The sequence below is a fragment of the Odocoileus virginianus genome, chromosome 22 (assembly GCF_023699985.2).
Source record: "Odocoileus virginianus isolate 20LAN1187 ecotype Illinois chromosome 22, Ovbor_1.2, whole genome shotgun sequence".
NCBI lineage: Eukaryota > Metazoa > Chordata > Mammalia > Artiodactyla > Cervidae > Odocoileus > Odocoileus virginianus.
In genome coordinates this window covers 19,572,748-19,584,192 of record NC_069695.1, presented here as the reverse complement: position 1 = coordinate 19,584,192, position 11,445 = coordinate 19,572,748, and the positions used below count along the sequence as shown (strand labels likewise).

The window sequence follows — 11,445 nt, the reverse complement described above, 5'->3', positions numbered from 1 at the left end:
GGGGAAAAGTGTCCCCACTTGAGAATCACTGCCTTGCAGGCTTAAAGTCAGAGAAGAAGGAGCTGTCATTCAACCAACTTTCATTTGGAAAGATCCTACAGAATTGTTTTGTTCATGTGTGGACCACATACCTATCCTAAACCACACTTTTTGACAAGGAGGAAAAAAGAGAACAACTTTATGACTTTGGGTTATGTCTTCGGACATATAAAGCACAAATTATAAAATAAAAAGGTGATAAATTGATCATCAAAATTAGTTTTATTCTTTGACAGGCACTGCTAAAAAAATGAAAAGCCACAGACTGGCAAAACAAATATCTGATAAAGGATTCTATTCAGAACATAGAATGAACTCTTACCACTCCTTTAAAAGAAGATGGGCAACCCAGTAAAACATTGGCAAAAGATTTGGACACCTCACAAAAGAAGAAACATAAATGAAAAACAAGCACAGGAAAAGATGTTCATCATCATAAGAAAAATACACATTAAAACCACAATGAGCTACACCCACTAGGATGACTAACATGAAGAGTACCAGCTGTTGGTGAAGATGTTAAGAAATTGGTGGGGATGCACACAGACAAGGATAACAGACACTTTGGAAAAGTTTGGCAGTTTCCTATCAAGCTAAACATGTACTTAACATCCAGAAATTCCTTCTCCAGGCATTTCACCAAGAGAAATAGAGCATATGTCTACACAAAGATCTAGATGCAAATATTCGCATAAGCTTTATTCATCATGCCAAACTCTGGGAACAACACATCAGCTGATGAATAGATACATTGTTGTCCTCCTTCCTTAGAGTGGAATGTGTCTCTTTAAATGGAATACAGCAACAAAAAGAAAAAACTATTAATATGTGCAAAAATACAGATGATTCTCAAAATAATTATGCTAAATGAAAGAAGCATGATATAATATACCACCTTATACTGTATGTAATTCTAGTCATTTAATATTCTGAAAAGCCAAAACTAAAAGGAGAGAAATCAATTCTAGGATCTAAGAGTAGACGGAAAGAACTCACTATGAAGAAGCAGGAGTAATCCTTTTGGGGAGATGAAAATGTTCTATATCCTCATTGTCCTGGTGGTTACATGACTCTCTGCATGCAGGCATGCTAAGTCGCTTTAGTCATGTCTGACTCTTTTCGACCTCATCGACCCCGCAGGGAAGGAAATGGGTTGCCATTTCCTACTTCATACATGACTCTGTAGATGTGTCAAATTTCACCAAACTTTACATTTCAAAGGAGTGAACTTCATTGGGAATATATGTAAATGAAACTTCAATATATCTGATTTAAAACCATGTATCATTTTTAAAAACATAGCTCAACCCTAAATTTAATATGCCCCAACCACTTTCTTCATGAAACAGGAAGTTCTTCAAAGAAGTCAATACTAACTGCATATAATGATGTCATTAATTTGTCCATTCATTCATCCAATAGTTTATGTTATATCTACTATTTGCTGGGAGCTGATCTAACGCTTAGGACACATCTATGGATAAAATCAAAGATACTTGCATTTAGGGAACTTACATTCTAGACACAGGAAAATAGATTTAAAAAATAATGTCTATAAAGAAGAAAAAGGAAATTCTATCCTACTCTTATTTAGTTGCTAAGTCAGGTCTGACTCTCTGGACCATAGCCCACTGTCCAGGGGCTTTCCCAGGCAAGAATACTGGAGTAGGTTGTCATTTCCTTCTCCAGAGGATCTTCTTGACCCAGGGATCAAAACTGATTCTCATGCATTGCAGGCAAAATTCTTTACCACTGAGCCACCAGGGAAGCCCTCAAGCCTACTCCGGGTGATACGAAAGAAAAAAGAGGAAAGAGGGGGAAAGGATTAGGAGATACGGAATGAGCAGAAGAGAGGACTGTGTAGTGTCCATTACTTTAGGCCTGTTGAGAAGGTGAGCTGTGAGCAAACACAGGAAGATTAGAAATTTAAGAGAGGAAAAACCTGGTAGAACTCTTCAGGACAGAACCCTAAAGCAAAGTTCCCGTAACAGGAGTGTGACTAAGTATTTGAGGAACAATATGGAGACCAGGGTGGCTGGAGAGGAGTGGGGGTGGGGGGAGGTGGAGAGGGAAAGAAGGGGAGGAGGGGGAGGGGGGAGAAGGGGGAGGAGAGAGTTTTACAATGTAGGTTTTGTCCTCATTCAAGAACCGTGAGGCCAGAAGGGGACTGCCATTAACTAGAAAGTGGTGACTCCCAGCTCCCAAGGGGAGGAGGCTCCCCACACCACACAGAGGAAGCCCCAGGGTCCCAGCCAAGAGGCAGAAGGAGTTCGGGGGAAGCACAGACAAGAACCCTGATTGTGATTTCCTAGGAAAAGAACAAGCGAGGCAGGGTAAGCAGGCCTAGAAACCAGAGCATGAAGAATACAGTAAGTTTTCCTGTTTGGCTTCGGTGAAGGCTCAACCAATGACAGGCTCCAGGAGATGGGGTGGGAGAGGAGTGGGAGGATGGGTACTTCCCTGGTTCCAGCCCTTCCAAGATGCCGCCGGCTGGCTGCATCTCTCCTCTGAAGGCCTCCACCCTCTAGGACAGCGGCTACCCTCTCCAGGTTCAGGTACCCACCCCATCCCTTGACTCTTTACACCTACTAACAGCTCCTCACTTCTGCTTCCTTTGGGATCCAGAACAATTGCTCATCTGTTTCCTTTAAACCCATCTTCTTTTTTTTTTTGCAAACAGGTTTTCTTCGTGTCCCCTCAATTATCTTATCTGAATGGGCCACCTTCTTCCTGTTCGGACCCTGACTTTTACAAAGACCAAATTCATTCACAATGAGATTCAAGTAAGCACCCACTGGACAGATTTGTGAGTTATCTAGTCTTGGTTCCGTAAAGATAGTACGATGGACTCACCCAAAAAAGTGTTGACTAGCACTATATCTGACAGGCCATGATTTAATTTAGCCAATGCTTCATTTTCTGCCTAAGATCCATTCAGTTCTTAAGACTTTAGCACCAGTTCTTAAGACCAAGAACTAAGACTAAGAGCTAAGCATTCAGTTCTTAAGACTTCTTCATTTCAGTCACCAACATACTTTAACTTCTTGTTTTATATTGGAATATAGCCAATTAACAACATTGTGACAGTCTCCAGTGGACGGCAAAATGGCTCAATCATACATCTATGTGTATCCATTCTTCCCCAAACTCCCCCTGCATCCAGGCTGCCACATAACAGTGAGCAGACTTGCCTGTGTCAACCACCAACATGTTTTAAAGCCATTTCACACACACACACACACACACAGCCCCCAAGACGTTATAGTTGTTTTATCACTTTGTATGAACTATCGACAGCAGAGCAATAAAAAGAAATACTAAAGCCGAGATGAGAGATGAGCCGCTAAGCACTCCCACCGGTTAACCTCTCTATACCCGTAACTGAGATGTACACCTCAGCAATATTACACATGATTCACACATCCCAGACCATCAGAGGTGCTGACAACCAGGCCAGGCCCTGACTATAACGGTCATGAACACAAACAGCCTCATGGACCACTTTGTGAATCAATGTGTCATCTCCAGGCAGGGGTGGCCTATAAAACAGTATCACCAGATGGATTCGTTGAGCATGACATCCTCTAATAACAAATTCTCAACGTAGGCACTATTTTTAATTCCATTTTCAAACGAGGAAACGGAGAAACACTCAAGTTAAGGAAATTACCCAAATTCACAGAATTAATAAGTGTTAGAGCTGGGGTAGGATAGAATAATGGCTCTTAGATATAAACCAGTAAGTAGATGGTCAGATGAGTCCTCCATTAATCCTTGCTAAAGATGATGTTGGAAAAGACCCTGAAGCTGGGAAAGATTGAAAGCAGGAAGAAAAGGGGGTGACAGAGGATGAGATGGTTGGATGGCATCACTGACTCCATGGACAGGAATCTGAGCAAACTCCAGGAGACAGTGAAGGACAGGGAACTCTGGCATACTGCAGTCCATAGTGTCATAAAGAGTCAGACACAACTTAGCGACCGAAAAACAACAATAAAGGTTAAATGGCCAATTGTGTGTCCTCTTCAGACTCCATTTCCACATACAGGAAACAGAGATCATAAAAGTGACAACAGATAATGCTGTTGTAATAAATTGGATTAAATGAGAAAATAAAAGTGAGGTACTTGGTTTGGTAAATTTTACGGAATACCATTTTCTTAAGTTTCTGGAAATATCTGTCAAATGCAATTGTTTTCATTAGAGTGTTAACATCTTAAATATTGTTTCTCAATGTTGTCTCCAAGATAGCAAAATAAAGCATCTATTTCTCCCACATTATAATAAAAAGCTATAAAATCCACATAGAAGAGGCTATTATTAATTCTTCAACTTTCATAACAAATGTACATCCAAATGCAAAATTCGGCCAGGTCCAGAGAGAGAATTATGTTCCACAGGTTCCCCAGAGGTGCAAAACCAAACTTTCCTCAGATGTGTCTGATGGAAAACTTGAACCCCACTCTGAAGAATCTCAATGTGTTGGGTTCTTTCCTACCCTAAAGCCACACTCTTCTCAGAAGAACACAAGCCAGAGCAGCATCTTTCTTGCAACAGATTCTTGTTTCTCATCCAGTTTCATTATACCTGGTAGGTAAGATTTAGGGTGAAATCTACTATTTTTTATTGGAGTGGAGTGATGGAAAACATCATGGATTCACATGGAATAAAAGCATGTGCTAAATCACTCCAGTTGTGTCCAACACTGCAACCCCATGGACTGCAGCCCACCAGGCTCCTCCGTCTATGGGATTCTCCAGGCAAGAGTACTGGAGTGGGTTGCTGTTTCCTCCTCCAGGAGATCTTCCCAAACTAGGGATCGAACCTGCATCTCCTGCATTGGCAGGTGGGTTCTTTACCACTAGCACCACCTGGGAGTGCCATGGTACCAATGGTCCTACATGCAGGGCAGCAAAGGAGACACAGACGTAAAGAACAGACTTTTGGACTCAGTGGGAGAAGGCGAGGATGGGATGATTTGAGAGAACAGAATTGAAACATATAAATTACCATATGTAGAAAAGATGACCAGTGCAAGTTCGATGCATGAGGCAGGGCACCCGAAGCTCGTGCCCTGGGACAACCTACAGGGACGGAGAGGGGAGGAAGGTGGGAGGGGGTCTCAGTATGGGGGGACACATGTATACCGATGGCCAATTCATGCTGCTGTATGATGATGCATGCTGATGTACGCTAATTATCCTCCAGTTAAAATAAACTAATTAATTTAAAAGCATAGAGATTTCACAAAGTCAACAAATTTAATGTCTTATTTCACTCCCAAGGTGCATACACAAATATTGTAGCCCAGTTTCTCCAATGGACATGTGGTACAGGTAGTCTGGGAGAGAAACCAGAGCATCCAACACTGAGGGCTTCCTCTGTGACTCAGTGCGCATCAAAACATGTCTTGTCCTGGCCCACTGCCCGCTGACGAACATCAGTGATTTTGCCAGTCACATAGCTATCCATGATAGCTATCGTATCTTTTAAGAAAGTTTAAAGATCAGAAATATGGTACATATGTTTAGAAAGTCAACTATGTTTCAAGGTCACTTAAAAACAACTTTATTATTTTTTAAAAAACATGAAAATATTATGGGCTATGATTCACAAGTCACATTAATTTTTATAAAGAAATAGAAAAAATGTTAAGAAATTTGACTCTTGGTTCAGGTTTTTTAAGCCAGAACCCCCAGTCCCATAATGTCTAAGCTACGTGTTTCTCTGTTTTGACAATGGTAGTTTAATGAGAATTAAAGGCAGATAATAGCACCCTGTGTTAGTTATGGAATGTTAGGAGGCTTTGCCACTGAAGTCTTTCTCTAATACTGCCTAATAATGCCACTGACTTCTTGTATATGCTGCATAAGATTATATGTAGAAGAGCATTTCTATAGTTAGGTAACCCAAAGACATGAAGCTTTTTATTCAAAATGAGCATGTGGAGTAGGAGAAGGGGAGAACACGCTGAGAGTAGCAAGCCTATTCCATTGTTTGGATGTTAATTTCAAGGTAGTAGTGAGATGCAGGTTCTAGAGTGTAAAAGAATAAGTAATGAGGACTCTATGTTAACTTGCCCATTTTAACCCAAAACTGGTACCCATCTACACACACAAAGACACACACATACACACAGTCACTAAAAATAGCAGAATAAAGAAACTGACTTTAAAAATTAAAACTAAAATACTCTCGTTTTTTGACCACTAGAAGTTTTGACCACTGGATAATGAATGATATAATAGCCTATACAAGAGAAGGAAATGGCAACCCATTTCAGTACTCTTTCCTGGAAAATTCCATAAATGGAGAAGCCTGGTAGGTTACAGTCCAAGGGATCACAGAGTCTGACATGACTGAGCAACTTCACTTCAGCTTCAGCATCAGTCTTTCCTTCAGAATAGCTCTACTGTACCACCTATTTGGGCTCCCCGGGTGGCGCTAGTGGTAAAAAAAACCCGCCTGCCAATGCAGGAGACATGAGAGACATGGGTTTGGTCCCTGGGTCGGGAAGATCCCCTGAGGAGGGCATGGCAACACACTCCACTATTCTTGCCTGGAGAATCCCAGGAACAGAGGAGACTGGTGGGCTACAGCCCATAGGGTCATAAAAAGTCAGGCATGACTGAAATGACTTCCCACGCACTCACACAATACCACCTGCTTATCTGCATGTCAGATGACCTTAAAAATCAAGACATCAAATGGTTAATGAGGAAACAGGCAAAAGCTTGAAGGGATAATTCAGCAAATTAACCCTTTCATTTCAAAATGTTTAACTCAATATAATGAGTGACATAAACTAAAATTCTGTTCATATTTGATATACTACTATTTAGTTTCAACTAAATAAATCTTTCGTTATAAGAACTTACAAGGTAAAAAAAAAGAACTTACAAGGTCTTATTATAAAAAAGATATGACTTTAAATTCAGTATCATTAGTTTGTAAAGTTCTAAGTTGCTCTGTAAGTATCCTTGAGGTTTACCTGCTGAATTTGTCTTGGAATACATGTTCCAGTGTCTTATTTCTCTGTTGCTTGAAGAGTTATTAGCCTGGAGAGTTTTTTTTAAGCCTTGAAACTTGAAAAATGTCATTTCTTTATCATCATCATTAACAGCCTTGTAATTTTTGGGTAAGAGTATTCTCTCAGGGCTTTCTGAGCACTGGGAGCTGGTACATGAGATTGGTGGAAGGTGTAACTTACTTGGTAACATTACTTTCCTAACTCCGAATCTGTGACCATATTGCAGAAGCTTGAAAGTCTCCAGTTATACTTTTTCATTTCATTGTTTTCTGACATGCACACACAGCAGAGAACTGTACACACAGTCTCCTATATTATCTAGCTCTTCTTGTTCTATTCTGCTCATAATGAATTCAAATTGTATTCAAGAGCTCATTCTCCAGCAGGAGAATTTTTAAGAGGAAACTAACCTCCAAGTCTTAACTCTGCCATTATTCCCTAAAAAGGCAAGACACTATTAGATTCACTTTATTTAATTATGCCTTCTCCAACCCAGTAAAACATTAATGTCTCTAATAACAAAGTACAGGATGGATATTTCCAAAGAGAACCTCTGGATGCTAGACGTCTGGGAGGCAAGTCTGTTAAGTGGCTATTCTTTCAAGGTAAAAACTTGCTGTTCTTGTTCATAGGATATTTTAAGACCTGCACTCTTCCATCTAACTTTTAAATACATACACAACAGACACCATGTGCTGTTATTGGAGCCTTAGACTCAGAAGCAATGTAAGAGGAGAGCTATATCAGTTCAGTCACTCAGTCATGTCTGACTCCTTGAAATCCCATGGAATGCAGCACACCAGGCTTCCCTGTCCATCACCAACTCCTGGAGCTTACACAAACTCATGTCCATCGAGTTGGTGATTCCATCCAACCATCTCATCCTCTGTGGGGGAGCTATATAATGTACAAATAAATAAAATAATTTTGGATAGCAGTAAGTGCAATGAAATTAAAAGATGCTTGTTCCTTGGAAGAAAAGCTATGCCAAACCTAGACAGTGTATTAAAAAGCAGAGACATCACTTTTTCCACAAAGGTCTGTGTAGTCAAAGCTCTGGTTTTTTCAGTAGTTAGGTCCAGATGTGAGAGTTGGACAAAAAGGAAGGCTGAGCACTGAAGAACTGATGCTTTCAAATTGTGGTGCTGGAGAAGACTCTTGAAAGTCCCTTGAACAGCAAGGATATCAAACCAGTCAATCTCTAGAGGAAATCAACCCTGAATATTCATTGGAAGGACTGATGCTGAAGCTCCAATATTTTGGCTACCTGATGCATGGACCTGACTCATTGGAAAAGGCCTTGATGCTGGGAAAGATTGAGGGCAGGTGGAGAAGGGGGCAACAGAGGATGAGATGGTTGGGTGGTATCCCCTACTCAATGGACATGAGTTTCAGAAAACTCAGGGAGATAGTGAAGGACAGGGAAGCCTGGCATACTACAATCCATGGGGTCACAAAGAATTGGACATGACTTAGCAACTGAACAAAAACAAAGTGCAATGAAGAAGTATCAAATGAAATGACATGCTAGTGAATGACTGAGTAGGAACTGGTTACAGAAGTTCTTCCTGAGAAACTGACACTTGAGCTGAGAATCAAACAAGGATCCAATCATGCAAAAGTCTAAGGGAACTGGATCTGGGCAGAAAAAGGAGAGAGAGTAGGAAGAACATCACTGGAGTGGCCATAGGAAACAGGCCAACTAAATGAGGAGCAAGAGAGCAGTAAAGATGTTGGAGAACTCGTCCCAGATCAGAACACTGGCAACCTGGAATTTTTTTCTAAGAACCACGAGAGGTCACCAGAAAATCTTAGACAGAAGAATACCATGATATGTTTTTATTTTTCCAGAGAAATTACCCTGGCTTTTAAAATTTTATTCATTTGAAAAGTGTACTCAAGAGGACAAGAGTTGCAGAAGCCAATAGTTGTCCATGTGAAATAACCCTATGCTAGGCTCCAGTAGGAACACCATCCAAGATTATGCTTTCCAAAGCCAAGGCCATGTTAGAACAACCTGGCAACTTTTTAGAGGCATTAAAAACACAGATTTCCAGGCCTTCTTCAAGTTTCTGATTCTGGTCTAGGGTTGAAGCCAAGACTCTGTATTTTAAAAATCTCCCCAGATGTCTCTGAGGCACAACCCTGCTAAAAAAAAAAAACCCTGATCTGGGTTTCCCTGGTGGCTAGGTGGTAAAGAATCTGCCTGCCAATGCAGGAGACATGGGTTTGACCCCTGGTCCAGGAAGATCCCACATGCTGTAGAACAACTAAGCCCATAGGCCACAACTACTGAGCCCATGCTCCACAATAAGATAATCTGCCTCAGTGAGAAGCCAGCACACAGCAGTGAAGAATAGCTCCCGATCGCCGAAACTAGTGAAGATCCCACACAGCACAGAAGACCCAGCACAGTCAAAATAAAATCAATTAATTAACATTATTTTTTAAAAAAACCTTATCTAAGCCACATCTACCTAAGAATAGTTGAGAAAATTATCTGAAATCCCAAATATATTTTCCATATTAAAAAACTGTACACTGAATACACATTTTTAAAATGTTTTCCTGTGGTTACCAAAGGAGGAAAGAGTGAGAGGGATAAATTAGGAGTTTGGGATTAACAGATACACACTACTATATATAAAACAGACAAACTACAAGGACCTACTGTGTAACACAGGGAACTATACTCAGTATCTTGTAACAATGAACAATGGAAAAGAACCTGAAAAAGAATGTATACATGTACAGTTGAATCACTTTGCTGTATGCCTCAAACTAACAACTATATATCAATAAAGAAAAATTTAATGTTAAAAAAATTAATTTTCCCACAATTATTTTTCATAACATGGAAGGAATCCATGTTATTTATGGATAAGAAGACAGATACTGAATTATTCCCTTTGATATTCCTTCTGTTCACTATTTGTCACTTGCAACCTCTTGTAAAGCTAATCAATGCAGGGAAAGACAAATATGGTATCAGTTACATGTGAAATCTAAAATATGACACAAATGAACATATGGACAAAACAGAAACAGACTCACAGATGTACAGAAATGAGGTATGTTTACCAAAGGAGAAAATAGGGTGGGGTGGATAAATTAGCAGTTTGGGTACTGACATGTGCACACTACTATATAATAAAATAGATGAACAACAAGGACCTATTATTGTATAGAACAGGGAACTATACTCAGTATCTTGTAATGATATAAATAGAAAAGAATCTGAAAAACATATGCATATAAAACTGGATCAATTTGCTGCATAACTGAAAAACAATATTGTAAATCAACTATACTTCAATAGAAAAAATTAAATTTTATAAAGCGTCTATGCTGTGCGTTTGGCAGTCCCTCTTAACTGTCTCTTACTTCAACATTACTTGGGCGAACAGACCCAGGAATGCCCCTTGCTCCAGCCTCCCATCACCCTTCAACCTTTAATTTGGTTGCAACCTTGGGAATCAGCTACTCAGGTCTCCTGGAACACTTAGACCAGCCAATGCCACTTTTTGAGCTTAACTCATTACCAATCAACCATGAGCTCACAGATTCATCAGAATTATTCTACCCAGTGGAGGCTGTGGTCAACCTCGTGGACCTGCATCTGCAAGCCTCCTACACCAACCTCTCTCTGGACTTCTATTTCAACTGCAACAATGTGGCTCTGGAGGCATGGGCCACTATTTCCAGGAATTGGCCAAGAAGAAGCACCAGGGCACCAAGCATCTCTTGAAAATGCAAGATCAATATGGCAGCCATGCCCTCTGCCAGGACGTGCAGAAGCCATCTCAAAATGACTGGGGTAATAACCCAGGATGCGATGGAGACCACCCTTCTCATGGAAAAGAGCCTAGACCAAGCCCTTTTGGATCTGCAAGACCTGAATTCTCCCCGTGCAGACTCAACCTCTGACTTCCTGGAGAGACACATCCTGGATGAGCAGGTGAAACTTATCAAGATGGGCGACCACCTGGACCAACCTCCTCAGGCTGGCTGGTCCCCAAGCCAGACTGGGCGAGAATCTCTTCCAAAGGTTGACCCTCCAACACAACTAGGAGCCTCTGAAAACCAGCGGCCTTTGAGGAGCGCCCCCTAACGTCGAGGCTTCTACATGAAGCCCCTCTCTGCAGCCATTCCGTGGCTTTTTTTAACATCCTGGAGCCCTCACTCAAGCCTTGGACCAAATGGAAACAATATAACTTTTTGCAGCAAAAAGAAAAAAAAAGCTTCTGTGTTTGTCTTTGTTACTTTCATCTTCCTACCACTTTGCCAGAGGCATCTTAATTAGACCGGATGTCAGTATTCTTTTTGTGTGTGCCAATTTTCTTACCACGTTCTGATGAAGTAAAACTGAGAAATAA

At 40.7% G+C, this 11,445-nt stretch overlaps 1 pseudogene; it reads left to right on the top strand.

Annotated features, from left to right (window-relative positions):
* The first annotated feature begins 10,620 nt into the window (after positions 1-10,620).
* LOC110147874 (ferritin light chain pseudogene) lies at positions 10,621-11,139 on the top strand (annotated as a pseudogene).
* The last annotated feature ends 306 nt before the right edge of the window (positions 11,140-11,445 follow it).